General features: G+C 46.6%; 1 protein-coding gene across 3 annotated transcripts in view; it reads right to left on the reverse strand.

Annotated features, from left to right (window-relative positions):
* LOC143963524 (NACHT, LRR and PYD domains-containing protein 3-like) overlaps nt 1–20408 on the reverse strand; it is a 121117-nt gene extending 100709 nt beyond the window's left edge. For 2 of the 3 annotated variants that reach the window (XM_077473195.1, XM_077473194.1), the window contains exon 1: nt 11909–11973. The gene's annotated coding sequence lies outside the window, so the exon portion shown is untranslated. Of the gene's footprint in view, nt 1–11908; nt 11974–20299 lie in introns of those variants that run through there. The other variant, XM_077473196.1, reaches the window with a different exon arrangement.
* Between the last annotated feature and the right edge of the window lie 1236 nt (nt 20409–21644).

Consider the following 21644-nt stretch of genomic DNA (forward strand, 5'->3'; position numbering starts at 1 on the left):
ACTCCTCCTTGGGCCGCGGTCCTACAATCATATCACATAATATAAAAGGGCTGAACATCCCAAAAAAAGGGTCTACACTGCTAAGAGAACTCAAGAAAGGTTGGCCACATTTTGCTTTCCTGCAATAGACACACTTTAAGACAACCAGATTCCAAAACTGACAAGCATGTACTTCACTGAAGCAATGCATGCCACAAAAAACTTTGCCAAATTGAAAGTTTTGATCTTGGCGATCAAGGAAGCTCCCTTCACCCTGACAGACCGATTAATAGATCCAGAGGGAAGATACATCTTACTTAAGGGCAAATATGAAGGCTCACCCATTACCCTCGCAAATGTCTACTTCCCAAACTCAGCCCATGTGACCTTTTGCCAACACATAATATGAGCACTCAGAGGATTCACATCAGGCTGCCTTATACTGGGGGGGCTTTAACATCCCGCTAAACCCCTTGATGGACTCTTCATCAGGGAAGACGTGTATCACATACAAGATACGCAAAAAAAATTAAAACCCTCTTAGTGCAATTAATTGATACCTGGCAATTTCTCCATCCAGAAGACAAAGACTATACCTTTCATTCCATACCTCATAACTGCTACTCCAGCATAGATTACCTGTTCATATCCCAGAGGGACCTATTCAAGGTTATAGAGGCCAAGATAGGGTTACAGTCCATCCATAGACCTCCAAAAGGCCTTTGACACAGTCACCTGGTCTTACCTGTTCACTACACTGGGGATTCAGCTCTAGATTTTTCAACTTACTAGATGCCCTCTACTCCCTACCCAAAGCACAGGTTCAACTCCATGGACACCTCTCTGACCCTTTCCCTATTACAAAAGGAACAAGGCAGGGATGTCCCCTATCCCCCCCTCTTCCCAATAGAAACTTTAGCTATAGCTATCAGAAGACACCCTGACATTCACGGAGTCCAATGTGGCCCATCGACACACAAATGTGCACTTTTCGCTGAGGAATTTTTTTTCACACCACAATAAAATTTGCAAGAGGACCAAAAGGCCAAAATTGTAAATATAAGGGAACCCATAATTTAGGGCCGGACACGCTGTGTCCATTACTGGGCTTAAGGACCGGGTGTATGATACCAGGAGCTACATACAAAGACATAGACGCCCTAGAGGAAGATTGTGGAACAGAATCTGGGAAAGTTTGAAGGCTATCTACATAATTGTGATGCTGTTTATATACAGATTTGAGGTGAGAGTTCTGTGAGCACATTCCCTATTGGAAGCATATTTTCTATTGGATTTAACCACTTAAGCCCCGCACCATTTGGCTTGCCAAAGACCAGAGCACTTTTTGTGATTCAGCACTGTGCCATTTTAACTGACAAGCGCAGTCGTGCAACGTGACTCCCAAACAAAATTTGCGCCCTTTTTTCCCACAAATAAAGCTTTCTTTTGGTGGTATTTGATCACCTCTGTGGTTTTTATTTTTTGTGCTATAAACAAAAAATAGCAACAATTTTGAAAAAAACACACATTCTTTTTTACTTTTTGCTATAATAAATATCCCCAAAAAATATATAAATGTAGCACTGACTCCTGAAGGATTGGCCAATTTAATTGGGCTTACCGTTATCTTCTTTATCTCGTGTATGTCTAGGGGTTTTCTGAGGTAGATGGCCCAAGAACTGCAGAGACTGCTTAAAGGATTTTTATTTGCAAAAGGATAAATGAACACAGTCTCTCAAAGTAGGGTCAGAGGGTTCAGGTATGAAAGTCCAGGTACTCTTGAACTAAATCAAACAGGCATCGGATAGTCCTTCTCTCACTAGGCCTAGCAGCCTGAGTGCTTATATCAAAGTCTCTGCCATAGACTTGCTGTAGAACACTTGAATGAAGTCTCTACCATAGACTTGCTGTAGAACACTTGAATGAAGTCTCTGCCATAGACTTGCTGTACAACACTTGAATGAAGTCTCTGCCATAGACTTGCTGTACAACACTTGAATAAAACTGAAAGATGCAGACAACTCAGAGAACCCTCGTACGGTATCTTGCAGCTGGTCTGACTATACCACACAAGATTAGATTCACTTGGGGTCTTTCAACTTAGCCTCCAGGCTCCTGCCGATAAGCCAACCTTTGTGTGGCCTTCTCCCGGATAGTCCTCCCCTGGATGCTTTCACAGTTTCTGGGCCACTTTACAAACAGAGATGGCACCGGACCACCTTAGAAACCTTCTTTCAGTTACTTTGCCTCAGGCTAGCCAGCCCCAAGACTTGGACTTGGGCAGATCCACACCCCAGGCCATGAGAGCCCTCAGGGCCGGTCAGGAAGACCAGGACCAAACAGCCAGAACGCACTTCTGGACCGGAACCCCAAAGCACGTGACATCAGCACCTTAAGTACCCTCTCCCAGAATGCACAGCAAGAGTGACACTCCCACTGGACTGGTTTCCGAAAGAGAACTGGCACTTAATGCACCCAACTGGATTACGTTCTAGCACCTGCCAGGGATGACAATGCCACCTATGGCCAAGCAAAACACAAAGCAATCCAGCTGGACTGATACTGAGGCCAACATTTAGAGTAATTAAACCCAAAACCAAACTGTGGTTCCAGGAATATTAAAATGGCAAAAACACATAGCGCATGTTCTTCAGGAGACGGCGCTACGTACATTTTTTTCCCCCCTCAGTTTAGGCCGATACGTATTCTTCTACATATTTCTGTTAAAAAAAAATAAAATAAAAAATCACAATAAGCATGTTTTTATTGGTTTGTGCAAAACTTATAGCATCTACAAAATAGGGGATATTTTTTATGGCATTTTTATTATTTGTTTTACTAGTAATGGTGGTGATCTGTGCTTTTTATCATGAGTGCAACATTATGGCAGACACATCGGACAATATTGGCATGATTTCGGGACCATTCACGTTTATACAGCGATAAGTGCAATTACAAATTCACTGATTCCTGTGTAAATGTGGCTGGCAGTGAAGGGGTTAACCACTGGGTGGTGCTGTAGGGGTTAAGTGTGTCCTGGGGAGTGATTCTAACTGTGTGGGGGAGGGGCTGTGTGTGACACTACACTGATCACCGCTCCTGATCACAGGTAGCAGAGATCAGCGTCAGTGTCTTTAGGCAGAACGGGGAGATGCTTGTTTACATCAGCATTTCCCCATTCTTCCTCACTGTGTGATGATCGTGGGCATCCCCCATGGACATCGAGTCTGTGGGACCTGCGACCATGTTCACGGAGCTCCCAGCGGGCGTGAGCGTCGGGAGCTCCATTACTCTGACTGTACGTGCCATTCTGCCGCAGTATATCTGCGTGAGGCAGTCGGGAAGCAGTTAATGAGAATATATTTTGGAGACATCGCCAATTTGTATTATATGTATAACATATGGACTGGAACCATTTATCTATTTGAATTATTATTTTTCCAGTTTTCTACCAGTTTGTGGGACTTTATCATTTATTGTCAGCTGTAGTTGCAGGCTGAGTGCTAACACATTACTGTGCAAGATCACTATTTATTTACGTCCCGCTGGTACCTGGTTCCAACCCGTCTAGCTAAATTCTATCCGCAGTAATCACCCCTCTGCTTCAGAGGATGCGGTCCCTTGGGCTCTCTCCTCCATAATATGTGGCAATGCCCCAGAATTAGAGGCTATTGGAACAAAATGTTTAACCTAATCCATAAAATCACTGGGACAGCGGTCAACCAAGACCTTTTTTCCTCAGTTTAGGCCGATACAAATTCTTCTACATATTTTTTGTAAAAAAAAAAAAAATCACAATAAGTGTTTATTGATTGGTTTGCACAAAAGTTATAATGTTTACAAAATAGGGGATAGTTTTATGGCTTTTTCATTATTTTTTTTATTAGTAATGGAGGCAATCTGCGATTTTTTTATCATGACTGCGACATTATGGTGGACACATCGGACACATTTAGTGCAATTTTGGGACCCATGATCACGGTCAGAAAGCTCCTGGTGGGCGCGCGCACGCAAGACGCCTCTTAAAGGGCAACGTACAGGTACGTGATTCTGCCGCAGTATATCTGTGTGATGCGGTCAGGAAGCAGTTAATAATAGTTACTTACACTGTTCTATTTTCTGCACTATACCCCTGCAAGGGTGAACATTTGTCACAATGTTATTCTTCTATACAATAAAATTATTTTGAAAGGAATACAGTCCATATCAGACCACGTACCAATATCCTCGACAGTAATTCCAATACCCCGAAGTCTGACATGAACTCTTGGAGACTAATGCTTAACTCCTGACTAGGGATGAGCTCAGGCGTGTTCACATGGAACACATGCAGAACCTGCCAGGAAGTGGGCACAGCGCTGTGCTAATCACAGGCAGTGAGACATTGCCCGATCTCTGCAGCCACACATTGGGGCAATGTCTCACTGCCTGTGATTAGTGCAGCGCTGCGCCCACTTCCTGGCGGGATCTGCACGTGTTCCATGCGAACACGCCTGAGCTCATCCCTACTACTGACAGATCCTGATCTTATGCTTAAAATTACCGCAAAGCTTAGGGACTTCTTTAGACGAAAAGAAACTCCAGAGGCAGACCCCTTAATGGTTTGGGGCGCACAAATTCTCAATAAGGGGTGACTTGATGAAAATGGGTGCACACCGTAAAAGACAACAGGAGGCTGAATATAAAAGATTGACAGGCATAATCTCTCAACTGGAGACAAAACATAAACAGTCCCCGACAGAGACCTCAGCTACAGAACTACTAGAGGCAAGGAAAACAATACAGCTAAGCCTAGAAACTAAAATGAAACACCTTCTATTTAAAAAAAAAAGATCTACTATGAGGCAGGAGATAAATCGGGCAGGCTGCCGGGGTTCTGGCATATTCAGTCTGGCCATCATATAGCGTCCACCCCGCACTGCGCATGCGTAGTAGGGGGCAGAAGAAGCTTCGTAAAATTTCCGAAGCTCAATGGCGCCTGCGCTGTGAGTGGAGGTGGTAGCCCCACCATCCAAGCGGACATAGGGCTGTGAAAATTAGACGGCCCCTCGCGGGTGAGCTTCACTCTCCACGCTTCGGGCTCAGCCTCACTGCGCTCGGCTCTCTTTTATTCCTACTCTATGTCCACTTGGATGGTGGGGCTAGAACCTGGACTCAGTGCGCAGGCGCCGTTCATCTTCGGCTATTTCCGAATCTGTGTTGCTGTGTACTGCGCATGCACAGTACACAGCGGACACTATCTGATGAGGGACCTTATATGATGGGACACCGGCCAGAGCCCTGCGAGAGCCTACTACCTCCAAACACATAATGGGCATTAACCCCTTCCCGCCGAGCGTATGCAGATATACGTACTCGGCTTCCGGGGGTTATACCGGGATGATGCCCGCACCTGCAGGCATCATCCCGGTACCGTTTTTTGCAGCAGGCGATTGGCTATCCAGGCATAACAACCAATGCGGCTAAAAGCAGCTCGGCTGTTATGCCGGAGGAGCGGGAGGGGACGTCCCCCCTCCTGCCGCCTCTTGCCGCTGTTACCGGTGCTCCCGCTCGATCGGGAGCACCGATCAGTGAACCGACACCTCCGGCTGCTGCGGAGGAACTGGAACGAAGCTGTAATTGGCTTCGTTCCAGTCTCCTCATCGTAAACACGGAAGCGACATCATGGCGTCACTTCCCGTTTACTCGGCTGCCAATGGCGCCGGTTTAAAAAAAATATCCGGTATTAAGAATCGCCGTTTTTGGCGATCTGAATACATTGAAGTGTAAAGGAGGGGTGAGGGGTCTTTTAGACCCCCGATCCCTCCATAAAGAGGACCTGTCACCAGCTATTACTGTCACAAGGGATGTTTATATTCCTTGTGACAGCAATAAAAGTGATCAATTTTTTTTTCTTTTTAAACAATTTAGTCATTTTAAAATAAATAAAATAAATAAAAAAATAAAAAAAATTTTTTAAAGTGCCCGCCGTCCCCGCGAGCTCGCGAAGCAAAGAAAACGCATACGGAAGTCGCGCCCGCGTATGTAAACGGTGTTCAAATCACACATGTGAGGCATCGTCGCGATCGTCAGAGCGAGAGCAATAATTCTAGCACTAGACCTCCTCTGTAACGCTAACCTGGTAACCGTAAAAAATTTTTTTAAAGCGTCGCCTATTGAGATTTTTAGGTACCGTACTTTGTCGTCAATCTACAAGTGCGCGCAATTATAAAGTGTGACATGTTTGGTATCTATTTACTCGGCATAAAAATATCTTTCACATTACACAAAAAAATTGGGCTAATTTTACTGTTTTGTTTTTTTTTATTCATGAAAGTGTCCCTTTTCCCAAAAAGTTGCATTTAAAACACCACTGCGCAAATACCGTGTGACATAAAATATTGCAACAATCGCCGTTTTATTCTCTAGAGTCTCTGCTAAAAATATATATATATATATATATATATATATATATATATATATATATATATAAAATGTTTGGGGGTTCCAAGTAATTTTCTAGCAAAAAATATGGATTTTAACTTGTAAACACCAAATGTCAGAAATAGGCTTAGTCATGAAAGGGTAAAAAGTACAGATGGGACACTAGACATTACAACAGAAGCCATAGCAAAGCATTTCCACACATACTACTCCCAACTGTAAAGTTTACCTACACAACACAGACCTCCTGAGGTATCAGGGGATAGAGCTCAGGCAATACAGGACTACTTAAGGGAGAGCGGTCTCCCTAAACCATCAACGGCTGACAGAAGACGAGATCTCTTCCATGGAGATTCAACAGGCTATTAAAGCCTTAAAACCAGGGAAAAGCCCAGGTCCAGACAGCTACAGTTCTATCCATTATAAGACTTTTTTGAACATACTGACAGAACCACTTAAAAAAGCCTTCAACTCTCTGGCTAACACTCGATCGGTGCCCTCAGACCTTCTCACCGCACACATTATGGTTCTTCACAAACCCAACAAGGACACCACAGAGTGCTCCAGCTACAGGCCTATTTCTTTACTGAACATGGACCTGAAGTTTCTAGCTAAAATCCTGGATAATATGCTAAGGCCGCACCTAGACGCCATCATAGGTACTGAACAAGTAGGCTTTATGCCAGGCAGGGAAGAGAAAGACAACATTATATAAGCACTCCTTCTCACACAAACATCACAATCCCGACACATGGAAAGTCTTCTCTTATCCACAGAGGTGGAAAAGGCTTTCAACAGAGTCGCCTGGGACTTCATGTTCACAACCTGCAATCACATAGGACTTAACCCTCACATGATGGCATGGATTACAGCACTATACCAAAGACCTTTGGCCAGAATAAAAATGAATGGAACCTTATCATACAAAGTGGAGATACTGAATGGCATGAGGCAGGGCTGCCCCTTGTCCCCACTGCTATTCATTCTCTCCCTAGAACCATTCATTTGTACAGTAAATAAAGACAACCCGGTGAAGGGCATTTCTCTACATGACAGGGTATACAAGATGGCAGCATGCGCAGACGACCTCCTATTCTTTGTGACAAAACCACACATCACACTTCCCAATCTTATGAAATCCTTTGCCCATTATGGATTTGTCTCCAATCTCAAAATAAACCTATCAAAATCGGAGGCCATGAACATCAACCTGTCCGAGACTAATCTAGCCAAAACCCAAGAAAATTGTCCCTTCAGATGTTAGGGATCGGCACTAAAATACCTGGGAATATGGCTGACCCCTAAATTGTCAATGACTTATGACGCAAACTTCCCACCTTTACTTTAAACGATAGAAAAGCATTTAAAACTTTGGAACGCAGGTTACTTCTCATGGTTTGGGAGGGCCGCCATTCTGAAAATGGTCATTTTGCCCAGGCTGCTATACTCTTTACGGGCGTTACCAATTAAATTACCTCAGAGGTTTTCTTAAAAAATTACACACCATACTACTGATCTTCTTATGGTCAAATAAAAAACCTAGGATCAAGTACGCAATTCTGACCAGACCAAAGGAATTAGGAGGGATGGGGCTTCCTGACTGCAGGAAATACTACATAGCGTCCCATTTAACAAGAATAGTGGACTGGCACTGCCACGGGGACCTAAAGACTGGGTAGCCTTAAAGGATGGATTAAGCTCCTACCCCCTACTTTTTTCTCCATGGAACCCGGGACTCCAAAAAGACCAAAACATTAAAACAACATCCACTAATGGAAACCACACTAAATATCTACTTAGAAGCGGCAAAACACCAAACAGGGACCTCCCTACTGAGCCTCTTAACACCACTAAAAGACAATCCAGACATTCCACCGGGGATTGGAAACCATTTGCTATTCCGCCCTCCTAACAACATATCCCTGCAAGCAGGAGAATGTTTTTAAGACGGGAGACTCAAGGAATTTGTGACATTAAAAAAAGACAATGGACTATCCAATTTACCGCTCTGGACATACTTCTAACTATTCACCTATGTTGGCGGTACGACCAGACAGGGAATCTTTTCCAGACAGATGACAGATCTAGAGAAGGTATGTGCGGAGGGCGCACAATAACAAAAGGTGACTCCAGTCTCCTATGCGTGGCTGCAATACGCAAACCTCAATACTGAAGACAGATTTAGAAAGGATTGGTCCACTGCACTTAAGATGACCATTATGGACAATCAATGGAAAAAGACCTGCATTCTAGCACACAAGTGCTCTATCAGCACTAAGACACAAGAAACGTCTTATAAACTACTCACTGACTGGTATGTCACGCCAGAAAAACTACATTCCCGGAATGCTCAGACCTCAAGCATATGCTGGAGATGTGGGGAGGATACAGGTACACTTGTACACATCTGGTGGCACTGCCCTCCCCTGGCCCCCTTTTGGTGCCAGGTCAAGGACCTTATTAATCTGAAAACCTAAACCAAAATAGCATTAAATGCTGCCTGTTGCATTCTACACATCTCTACCTACCCACTCAAATGCTACAAAAATTTGCTAACCAAGTGTGGCAGAACTCACTGTCACTGTGTGTTTTGGAGGGGGCTGGGGGCTCGCCTCCTACCCACAGATTATGGCCCAGCAGAGAACGTGAGATCTGGAGGGCTATTTGCCATCTCCCACCACCTGGAGAAGATGCCACCTCCAGACATTTGTGTCCGGGGTCGCCGGTTCATCAGAACCGGGTGAGCTGGGCTACCTAAACTTATTGGCCCGGCTGGGCTAAATATATACTTTTATTCCACAAACAATGTACTTTTAGCTGATAAAGACATATACAAGATGGCGGTATTCCCAAAGCGTGGGGCTACGAGACCTGGGGACAAAATGGCATTGAGATAATGTAATGTAATGCTACATCCCTTCTCCCCCATCCCCCTCTCAGCAGGGGATGGGTAAGGAGGGGCTGCCTGCTCATCATAATCCCTTCATGTGTTTAAACTGTAGTTTCTGTTTCAATGTACAAGTGTTGAGTTCCCATTGGTTCTTGCTTGTCCCCTACCCCCTCTATGACAAGGCTAAGAGGAGTGTCCCTAACTGTGTTTAAAGAAAAGCCCGGCGCCGCAGGGGTTAACAAAACCCTGTAGGCAGAGGGCTGGCATGACTGTGTGAACAGTGCATGTCAGCCCTGCATGATAGGGGGCGGGGGATTGGCCGAAGGGAGTAGGGGGTGGGGTACTCAGTGCAGAGAAGCTGATCCCACCCCCTCCACGAGGCAGCATTCAAGAAAAAAGTTCCCCACCCCCCCTCCCTAAGCTTGGGTTGTATATGTCGGGGTGTGATTTTTCTGTGTTGTGTGTTTGTGTTTTTCTCTTTCAGGGCTTGAACATGGACTGTCGTGGCAGTGGCTGGTGTTTGGTCTTTGTGGGTGAGGAAGAGAGTTCTGAATGAAGAGTCAGGATCTGTCGGTAATACGGGTCCTGTGGGTGGTACTCCAGTTACCGGAGGTTATCTGGTAATTGGTTATGGGGGCATTGCGGTAGGTGGGCGTCTCTGAGTCAGCCTGTTGGCTTGAGGCCCAATAACCCACGTCAGAGAGACCGCAGTGTCATAATCTTTGGATATAACCTGAGGGTTATTGGTGTACTTGCAAAGACCAACACTAGGGGGAGCTGATGTTTTCATCATAACTGATGTTGTTATTGTTCTGTTACTGTTTTTATCATGGTTTATGTTATTTAAAGTTATATATTTTTGGATATTTTATACAGTTTGTTTAATAAATTAATGGCTGCTACAGCCTATTTTACTCCAATAAGTGGTATGGTCTTATTTATTATATAATGGGGAGGTAAGTGGAGTATAGGTTGTTAGCAAAATGCATATATGTTATACACTAGTCAAGGTGTATGTTTTGTATTTAATAAACAGTTTATGCTCTGCATGTTTAACCCTCAACACCTGTGTGTCTTGTCTGGTGATTGAGGGGTTAAGGGCTGGTTATGGGGAATCTGCAGGCTGCGGGTGGGTTTGGAGGACAGGAGACACAGGTCTGGTGGCGATGCCCAGCAGGGGTACCAGAGATCCCTCACACCAAGCATGTGCTGAATGCTGCTAAGGTGCTGATCCCGACCCGCTGGAGAACCACAAGAGCGCCCTCTATAGCGGACTGGCTGGCTCAGGTGTCAGAAATCTGTGAAATGGAAGACACTCAAGCCCAGGCTTCCCACAGGGTGGACAGATTTCATGAAACCCGGTCGCTCAGGTTTGAGTTCCGTTATTCTGAAACATACAATGATCTGCAGTCAGGCTGAAAATGTATATCTCCTCACACATAAATGGCAAATAGCCACACCAACAGACATCTGATCAAACCAAGCTAAATGTGTAATCCTACGTTCAGAGAAAATAGTTGAGTGTAATAAAGCAGAATAAGAGTGTAACCCACACATTTCCAAACACAACAATCAACTAACAAAACCTACCCAAAAACTTTCCTAATCCTTATGCCCTGTACCCACGTCCGGTTATCCCTTTGTAATAAACTCTGAAGTTTTTCCAATGGAATTCCACTCAAGCTGTCTTGTATACACACGGTCACACCAAATTCCGACTGACAAAAACGAGGTGACGTACAACACATATATAACGGCACTATAAAAAGGAAGGTCAATAGTCACTGCGTCGGAACAGCATACAGACGAGCAGTTTTTCCGCTAGAATTTTTTTCTGTCTGAAAAATGTAGAACATCACTCGCTGGTATACATCACTCATTGGTATGGGGTATGCTTTACAGGGTAATATCTGGCTTTTCAGTTTAAAGCTTTTTTTCTGGGAGTTGTAATGCCCTGCTTTAAAGCGGTAGTAAACCCGCATTTTTTTTTTTTTTTTTTTTAAACCTGCAAAGCAAAAGGCATAATGAGCTAGTATGCACCGCATACTAGCTCATTATGAAATACTTACCTTAGAACGAGGCCCCGACATCTCGCCCGATCCACGCCGAGGAAGCCGACATGCTCCCTCGGCGTCTCTTCCGGGTATCGCGGCTCCGGCGCTGTGAGTGGCCGGAGCCGCGATATCGTCACTCCCGCGCATGCGCGCGGGAGATTTAAATCCAGCCGGACGAGCGCTGCCGGATTTTCGCGGAGAGAACCCCCTTGTGCGCATGCGCCGCTGCAGTCAGCGGCGCATACCGAGGGGAATATCTCCTAAACCGTACAGGTTTAGGAGATATTTTTTTTACCTACAGGTAAGCCTTATTATAGGCTTTCCTGTAGGTAAAAGTTAAAAAAGTGGGTTTACTTCCACTTTAACCACTTGGGACAATCTGGCAGCCGTTAGGTATTCCAGAGAGGTTAGTTTAGATTGTGAGATTTTAATTCTGTTATGGTTTATCCCCCTCTTTTTTATTTCAAATTATATTACATAAATATATATCATTTTTTTTTCTAGTTGTCTGTATGGTAATCATGATGGCCGGTACTCTTATATCGTTTTGTATAACCCTTACCTGCTAATATACTTTTGTTAGGGTGAGCGGAGGTGCAGGGTTTTCACTGTTATAATATAAGGGGTTATGCCACTAACATGTGTGCGGTATTCCTCCAGTGTCATCCCTCTATGTAATAAGGTTTTACATGGGGAGATACAGTGGTGTGAAAAAGTGTTTGCCCCCTTCCTCATTTCCTGTTCCTTTGCATGTTTGTCACACTTAAGTGTTTCGGAACATCAAACCAATTTAAACAATAGTCAAGGACAACACAAGTAAACACAAAATGCAATTTGTAAATGAAGGTGTTTATTATTAAAGGTGAAAAAAAATCCAAACCATCATGACCCTGTGTGAAAAAGTGATTGCCCCTAAACCTAATAACTGGTTGGGCCACCCTTAGCAGCAACAACTGCAACCAAGCGTTTGCGATAACGTGCAATGAGGCTTTTACAGCGTCCTGGAGGAATTTTGGCCCACTCATCTTTGCAGAATTGTCCTAATTCAGTTACATTAGAGGGTTTCCGAGCATGAACGGCCTTTTTAAGGTCATACCACAACATCTCAATAGGATTCAGGTCAGGACTTTGGCTAGGCCACTCCAAAGTCTTCATTTTGTTTTTCTTCAGCCATTCGGTGGTGGACTTGCTGGTGTGTTTAGGATCATTGTCCTGCTGCAGAACCCAAGTTCGTTTCAGCTTGAGTACACAAACAGATGGTCGGACATTCTCCTTCAGGATCTCTTGGTAGACAGCAGAATTCATAGTTCCTTTTATCACGGCAAGTCTTACAGGTCCTGAAGCAGCAAAATAGCCCCAGACCATCACACTACCACCACCATATTTTACAGTTGGTATAATGTTCTTTTTATGAGATTCAGTGTTCCTTCTACGCCAGATATACTTGGACACACACCTTCCAAAGAGTTCCACTTTTGTCTCATCGGTCCACAGAATGTTGTCCCAAAAGTCTTGGGGATCATCAAGATGTGTTGTGGAGAAATTGAGACGAGCTTTGATGTTCTTTTTGCTCAGCAGTGGTTTTCTCCTTGGAACTCTGCCATGCAGGCCATTTTTGCCCAGTCTTTTCCTGATGGTGGAGGCATGAACGCTGACCTTAACTGAGGCAAGTGAGGCCTGCAGTTCCTTGGACGTTGTTGTGGGGTCTTTTGTGACCTCTTGGATGAGTCGTCGCTGCGCTCTTGGGGTAATTTTGGGCGGCCGGCCACTCCTGGGAAGGTTCACCACTGTTCCATGTCTTCGCCATTTGTGGATAATGGCTCTCACTGTGGTTCACTGGATTCCCAAAGTTTTGGAAATGGCTTTATAACCCTTTCCAGACTGATAGATCTCAATTACTTTCTTTCTCAATTATTCCTGAATTTCTTTGGGTCTCGGCATGATGTGTAGCTTTTAAGGATCTTCTGGTGGACCTTACTGTGTCAAGCAGCTCCTATTTAAGTGATGCCTTGATTGTGAACAGGTGTGGCAATAATCAGGCCTGGGTGTGGCTAGAGAAATTGAACTCAGGTGTGGACAACCACAGTTATAGTATGTTTTAACAAGGGGGGCAATCACTTTTTCACACAGGGCCATGATGGTTTGGATTTTTTTTCACCTTTAATAATAAACACCTTCATTTACAAATTGCATTTTGTGTTTACTTGTGTTGTCCTTGACTATTGTTTAAATTGGTTTGATGTTCCGAAACACTTAAGTGTGACAAACATGCAAAGGAACAGGAAATGAGGAAGGGGGCAAACACTTTTTCACACCACTGTATGTCCTCCAGTTAGGGCAAGTTAAGCTTGCATATCAAGTAACTTAGGAGGGAGAGGAACTTGCACAGCCGCTTGCCTATAAGACATGTTAATGGCGAAACACGTAAGGTGGAGCCACGTACTCACGTCACTTCCGGTACGATAGCAGGGAGCCTGGAACGCAGTTGGAGCGCACGCTGCGCACCGGTCCCTGAATACATTGTATCTATTATAGATTTTAGCTGTTTTTAAGGCTTTTTTACCCACTTGATGGGGAAGTTGTTTTTTACTTTGATGTTTTGTAAATAAATAACTTTAAATACTACACTATGGGAGCTCAATGTTTTCCTTGTGAGGATTTATCCCTGGGACACCACTGAAGTATTCTCTGGAATATTACCATTGGATATCGCTGAGTAGGAGATCATTTGGATATCTCGGTCTGGTGAAGTGTTTGGAGAAGCCATTAAGGAACGATAATCCTGGTTATACATGCGAATCACCCCTGTAGGGGTAATAGGAGATGGTGAGTGGGAACTCTTAAGGGGGGGCACAAGAGTCACCTGATTTGTCAAGCACTTGGTGACTTTGGAACTCACAGCAAGATAGCAAATGATTTCTATGGGATGATTTATGGTAAAATGTATATCAGTTTATTGATGGACTATTATTTATAGGTCTGTTTACACCGGAATACCAGCATTGTGTTTACATCATTCACTGCTCACTTTTTCATTTATTTACACAACTTGTTTTTTTGATATTTTTGGTGTCCTCCTTTTTTTCGCAGGTGGAGTTTAGCTCTTCATGCCGGTTATTAAGTAATAATTATCTGTATTGATATGTGAAGAGAGGTTTCTGGATTGCGTTCCATTTGCACATTAATATATGTCAGAGTTTGGTGGTATATATACTTATAAGATGATCACATACGAGCGCACTAGATTGTTGGGTAGTGCACTATGGTCTCACCACTGAGGGACTGAGACCCCCTCTCTTCTCTAGGGTAGCGCCGTGTACCCCATTCCATCTTTCCCAATTTATCATAGCCCCTTATGGGGGTCTATTAGGGGGGCTGCAACCCTTGTTATATCCTGAGAGCGGAGCTTCTCCTAGAACTTTTATAGATCTTCTGCTGCTTTTCCTCTGTATCTGAGATGAATGTTAACCCAAAACTCTCCGAGCCACGTTCCCCTCGATATACAATTAATATCCGCACATGATTACTGTGCATGACTGGGAACCTACCTGTACTAATGTTGAAGCAAAATATCATTTAACCACTTCAGCCCCGGACCATTTTGCTGACCAAATACCAGAGCACTTTTTGCGATTTGGCGCTGCGTTGCTTTAACTGACAATTGCGCGGTCGTGCGACGTGGCTCCCAAACAAAACTGACGGCTTTTTCCCCCATAAATAGAGATTTCTTTTGGTGGTATTTGATCACCCCTGCGGTTTTTATGTTTTGCGCTATAAACAAAAATAGAGCTACAATTTTTAAAAAAACGCATTATTTTTTTACTTTTTGTAATAATAATTATTCCCAAAAAATATATAAAAAGACTATTTTTCCCTCAGTTTAGGCCGATACGTATTGTTCTACATATTTTTGTTGAAAAAAAAAAAATCACAATAAGCGTTTATTGATTGGTTTGCGCAAAAGTTATAGTGTCTACAAAATAGGGGATAGTTTTATGGCATTTTTATTAATATTTTTTTTACTAGTAATGGCGGCCATCAGCGATTTTTATTGTGACTGCAACATTATGGCGGACACATCGGACACTTTTGACACATTTTGGGACCATTGTCATTTATACAGCGATCGGTGCTATAAAATTGCATTGATTACTGTAAAAATGACAGTGAAGGGGTTAACCACTAGGGGGCTAGGGAGGGGTTAAAAGTGTCCTGGGGAGTGATTCTAACTGTTAGGGGGGATGGGTTATGAACGACACTGCACTGATCATAGCTCCCGATCACAGGAAGCAGCGATCAGTGACACGGTCACTAGGCAGAACAGGGAGAAGCTTGTTTACATCGGCATCTCCCCATTCTTCAGCTCCGTGAGATGATCGCAGGTATCCCCACGGCGCATACGTGACCACTAGGGTTGCCACCTGACCAGCTTTGACCGGGACAGTCCGGGTTTGGATACATGTGCCCCGGTTTTCAAGCCGCCTGAAACCCGGGCACATATAGAATCAGTTATAACTTGATTGGCGCATCCCGATTCCCGCGCCCGCCATCAGTGTTACACATTTATTACTGCCTATGCGCTCTGCCTCCGAGCCGAGCTCAGCGTTGGGCAGCAGGCGTACCTATTCAGCCTGTCATTGGCTGAATAGGTCACGTGTGGGCAGCCGAAATGAGGATCTCTGATTGGCCCGGTAGACCTGGTCACATGTGGAGGCGGGGCTGGACTGTGGGTGATTGCGGCCGCACAAAGTCCCGCCTCCTTACCTAGCGTGTGCTGTGCTGTGTCTCCTCAAGACCTCACTGAGTGAGGTAACTTTTTCATCTGCCCTCTCACTCCGTCCTGTAAGCCACTCCCCATCTGTCAGCTCCTCCTCCCTCTGTCAGTTACCCCCTCTGTCAGCTCCCCTCCCCTGTCAGTTAACCCCCTCTGTCAGTTACCCCCTCTGTCAGTTACCCCCTCTTTGTTACCTCCTCAGTCAACTACCCCCTCTGTCAGCTGCTCCCCTCCTCTGTCAGATACCCCCCTCTGTCAGCTACCACTCTCTGTCAGTTACCCCCCTCTATCAGCTCCCCTCCCCTGTCAGCTACCCCTCTCTGTCAGTTACCCCCTCTGTCAGTTACCCCCTCTGTCAGCCCCCCTCTCCAGTCAACTACCCCCCTCATTCAGCTATTCTCCCCCCCTGTCAGCTACTCCCCCCATCTGTCAGCTCCCCTCCCACGGTCAACTACCCCCCTTATTCAGCTATTCTCCCCCCTCATTCAGCTATTCTCCCCCTCTGTCAGCTACTCTCCCCCTCTGTCAGCTACTCTCCCCCTCTGTCAGCTTCCAACCTCTGTCAGTTTCCCCCTCTGTCAGTTACCCCCTCTGTCAGCTCCCCCCGTGTCACTTACCCCCCTGTCAGCTCCCCTCCCCTGTCAGCTCCCCTCCCCTGTAAGTTATCCCCTCTTATCACCCCTCTGTCAGCTACCCTCCCCAGTCAACTATCCCCCCTCTGTCAGCTACTCCCACCCTCTGTTAGCTCCCCTCCCCTGCTGTCAGCTACCCCCCTCTGTCAGTAACCCCCCTCTGTCAGCTCCCCTCCCCAGTCAACTACCCCTCTCATTCAGCTATTCCCCCGTCAACTACACCCCCCTCTGTCAGCTCCCCTCCCCAGTCAACTACCCCCCTTATTCAGCTATTCTTCCCCCTCATTCAGCTACTCTCCCCTCTCTGTCAGTTACCCCCCTCTGTCAGTTACCCCCCTCTTTCAGTTACCCTCTTCTGTCGGATCCTCTCCCCTGTCAGCTACCCCCGTCAGTTACTCCCCTCTGTCAGCTCCCCTCCCCAGTCAGCTCCCCCGTCAGCTACTCTCCCTCCCTCTGTCAGCCACTCTCCCCCTCTTTCAGCTACCCCCCTCTGTCAGCTAATCTCCCCCCTCTGTCAGCTAATCTCCCCCCTCTGTCAGCTACTCTCCCCCCTCTGTCAGCTTACATCCCATGTAAGTTACTCCTCCCTCTGTCAGCACCCCTCCCCAGTCAGCTACCCCCTCTGTCAGCTACTCTCCCCCTCATTCAGCTACTCCCTCTCTGTCAGTTACCCCTCTCTGTCAGCTTTCATCCCCTGTCTGTTACGCCCCTGTCAGTTACCCCCCTCTGTTCAGTTACCCCCTCTGTTTAGTTACCCCCCTCTGTCAGCTCCCCTCGTCAGTCAGCTACCCCCCCTGTCAGTTACCCCCCTGTCAGCTACTCTCCCCCTCTGTCAACTTCCATCCCCTGTCAGTTACCCCCCCTCTGTCAGCTCCCCTCCCCAGTCAGCTACTCTGCCTCCCTCTGTCAGCTACCCCCCTCTGTCAGCTACTCTCCCCCCTCTGTCAGATACTCTCCCCCTCTGTCAGCTACTCTCCCCCCTCTGTCAGATACTCTCCCCCCTCTGTCAACTTCCATCCCCTGTCAGTTACCCCCCCTCTGTCAGCTCCCCTCTCCAGTCAGCTCCCCCCATCAGCTACTCTGCCTCCCTCGGTCAGCTACCCCCCTCTGTCAGCTACTCCCCCCTTTGTCAGCTATTCCCCCTCTGTCAGCTAACCCCCCTGTCTGCAACCCCCTCATCAGCTACCCCCGTCAGCAATCCCCTCGTCAGCTACCCCCCTGTAAGCTACCCCCCCCATCAGCTACCCCCCCTGTCAGCTACTTCCCCCTCTGTCAGCTACTCCCCCCGTCAGCTACTCCCCCCATCAGCTACTCCCCTCCTCTGTCAGCTACTCTCCCTCCCTCTGTCAGCTACTCTCCCCATCAGCTACTATCCCCCCTCTGTCAGGTACTCCCCCCTCTGTCAGCTTCCATCCCCTGTCAGCTACCCCCCTCTGTCAGCTCCCCTCCCCAGTCAGCTACCCCCCTCTGTGAGCTACTCTCCTCCTCTGTCAGCTACTCCCCCCTCTGTCAGCTACTCTCTCCCCTCTGTCAGTTACCCCCCTCTGTCAGCTACTCCCCCCCTGTCAGCTATTCTCCCTCCCTCTGTCAGCTACTCTCCCCCGTCAGCTACTACCCCCCCTCTGTCAGGTACTCTCCCCCCTCTGGCAGGTACTCACCCCCTCTGTCACTCTGTCAACTTCAATCCCCTGTCAGTTACCTCCCATCTATCAGCTCCCCTTCCCTGTCAGTTACCCACCCTCTGTCAGCTACCCTCCTGTCAGTTACCCACCCTATGTCAGCTACCCTCCTGTCAGTTACCTACCCTCTGTCAGCTACCCTCCTGTCAGTTATCCACCCTCTGTCAGCTCCCCTCCCCAGTCAGCTACCCCCCTCTGTGAGCTACTCCCCCTCTGTGAGCTACTCTCCCCCTGTCAGCTACCGCCCCTCTGTCAGCTACTCTCTCCCCCCTCTGTCAGCTACTCTCTCCCCCCTCTGTCAGCTACTCTCTCCCCCCTCTGTCAGCTACTCTCTCCCCCTCTGTCAGCTACTCTCTCCCCCTCTGTCAGCTACTCTCTCCCTACACTGTCAGCTACTCTCCCTCCCTCTGTCAGCTATCCCTCTGTCAGCTACTCTCCCCCCTCTGTCAGCTACTTTCCCCCCTCTGTCATCTTCCATCCCCTGTCAGTTACCCCCTCTGTCAGCTCCCCTCCCCTGTCAGCTACCCCCCTGTCAGTTACCCACCCTCTGTCAGCTCCCCTCCCCAGTCAGCTACCCCCTCTGTCAGCTACTCTCCCTCCCTCTGTCAGCTACTCCCCCCTCTGCCAGCTACTCTCCCCCCTCTGTCAACTTCCATCCCCCATCAGTTACCCCCCTTTGTCAGCTCCCCTCCCCTGTCAGCTACCCCCCTCTGTCAGCTCCCCTCCCCAGTCAGCTACCCCTATCTGTGAGCTACTCTCCCCCCTCTGTGAGCTACTCTCCCCCCCCTCTGTCAGCTACTCTCCCCCCTCTCTGTCAGCTACTCTCTCCCCCCTCTTTCAGCTACTCCCCCCTCTGTCAGCTGCTACTCTCCCCCTCCTGTCAGCTACTCTCCCCCTCCTGTCAGCTACTCTCCCCCTCCTGTCAGCTGCCCCCCCCTCTGTTACCCTCCCCTCTGTCAGCTACTCCCCCCCCCCTCTGTTACCCTCCCCTCTGTCAGCTACTCCCCCTCTGTGAGTGAGTACACAAGTTTGGATGTGTTTTGATTCCTGTGTCCTGCCGACGCACTGGGCACAGCGATGCCTCTACTTTGCCTACTCTCCAAGCCCCCCCCCCCCCACACAATGGAACGAAAGAAGGAAAATAGCACTACAGTAGAGCAGCTTTGCTCCGCTCCCACACTTCCTGGCTCAAAACAGCTCTCGGTAAGGCAGTCCAATGTGGATATTTAGGGGCAGAGGACACTTATCGGGGGGTTCCCTGATCTAATAGAGGTCTCTAATTGGGGTGCTAATAGGGGTCTAAGGGAGGGGCTGATATAAGGGGACCTAATGGGGGGTCCTCTATGGGGGACCCCTAAATTTTGGAGGGGGCTAGGCTGACCTGTATTTTATGAAGGGGGTGACAATGACCCCTGTGTTATAGGAGGTAACACTGTCCAATAAAGTGTGATGCATTATTGCTCTCCTTAGTGCACTCAAAGGTGTCCCAAGTCTTTACAATGTACATTTACAATGTATATTACAAAGAAATTTGCCATTCACCACTGTTTGGGTTTGGCTTGATGAAAAGGTGGCAACCCTAGTGACCACACAGCGTCAAATTCAAAGGGAGGTACCTGTACACCTATTTGCCCAGCCGTGCCATTCTACTGATGTGAATGTACATGCGGCGGTCGGCAAGTGGTTAAATGTTTAAAAAAGAAAAGAAGGAAATAATGTGCTTCAGTCATCCTGACACCATAACAACCATGGTGCCGGGATGATTGGAGCGCCAACACCAGGTGTTTGGAGTATCTTTATCTGCTGATTGATAAACTTTCTTGAATACATATTTCTATTGTGGTGTAGGAGATACAAGAAATTCTTACCTCTGTGACACGCTCAGATGGATCTCGCAATGTTTCACTTCCTTATACAGTCTCTTGTATATATCATCCCATCCCCCATAGCAGGAAATCACGTGTTTTCCGAGCTCTCCGAAAGGGATGTGTACAGAGCAGAATAACCTCGCCCGCTCATTCCTATCACAACTTGTTTACAAAACTCAGATCCAACCAAATCTTCTTTTTTTGTTTTTTTTTTAACGCAGTACAAATCCATATGCAAAAAAAAAAGTTTGTGTATTTCAATAAACCTCATTTATACCATTGTGTTGTCTTTATGTGCGTTTATAAAAAGTACAGCTTGCTGCATTTTGTGTGATTCCATCAAAACAATCAAATCCAAAAACAATTGAATAGCCTTAATTTCTCAACCCATCAATTTTGATAGGATTCGATCAAACTGAGTCAATCGGTCAAGGTGGAATATTAGTCAGCAGCACTGAGAAACAATATATTACCAAAAGTATTGGGACACCTGTCTTTACACATATGAACATTAATGACCCCCTAGTCTAAGCCCCTGTACACACGGTCGGAGATTTCAACAACCAAATCCGTCGGATTTTGTCTGTCAGATTTTGTCCATCGGATCTTGTCAGAAACTGTTGCATACACACGGTCGGACTAAGTTGTCGAAAATCTGATCATTCAGAACGTGATGACGTTATTTCGTTACGATGGGACTACGTTCAGACTAGTAGCCAATAGCTTCGATGTAGGAATTTGATCTGAGCATGCGTGGCACTTGGTCTGATCAAAATTCTCTACACATGATCGGAGTATGTCTGATCGAACCAGTTGGTCGGGAAATATTTCCAACATGTTGGAAAATTGGGTCCGACGGATATTCCGACTGAATCAGTCCGATGCAGACCACACACAGTCCGATAGGACACATTCCGACGGATTCTCCGGCCGTGTGTACAAGGGCTTAGTCTGGATGGATCAATATTGAGTTGGCCCTTTGCAGCTATAACAGGTTCACCTCCTCTGGGAAGGCCGTCCACAAGGTTTAGGAGGGTGTCTAGGGAAATTTCAATTTAAATTGTGCTGGTTAATAACAGATGATCCCAACTGATACCTTAACCTCTTGCTTACTGGGCATTTAACCCCCCCCCCTCCTGCCCAGGCCAATTTTCAGCTTTCAGCACTGTCACACTTTGAATACAGTGCAGCACGACTGCACAATTGTCAAATGAAATTGTTATCATTTTCTTCACACAAATGGAGCTTTCTTTTGGTGTTATTTAACCACTTGACCACTGGGCACTTAAACACCCTTAACCACTTAACGACCGCCGCATGCCAATGTACATCATCACAATGGCAT

This window comes from Lithobates pipiens, unplaced genomic scaffold (genome assembly GCF_037356315.1).
Source record: "Lithobates pipiens isolate NorthernLeopardFrog02 unplaced genomic scaffold, aLitPip1_a1.2 Scaffold_8, whole genome shotgun sequence".
Lineage (NCBI taxonomy): Eukaryota > Metazoa > Chordata > Amphibia > Anura > Ranidae > Lithobates > Lithobates pipiens.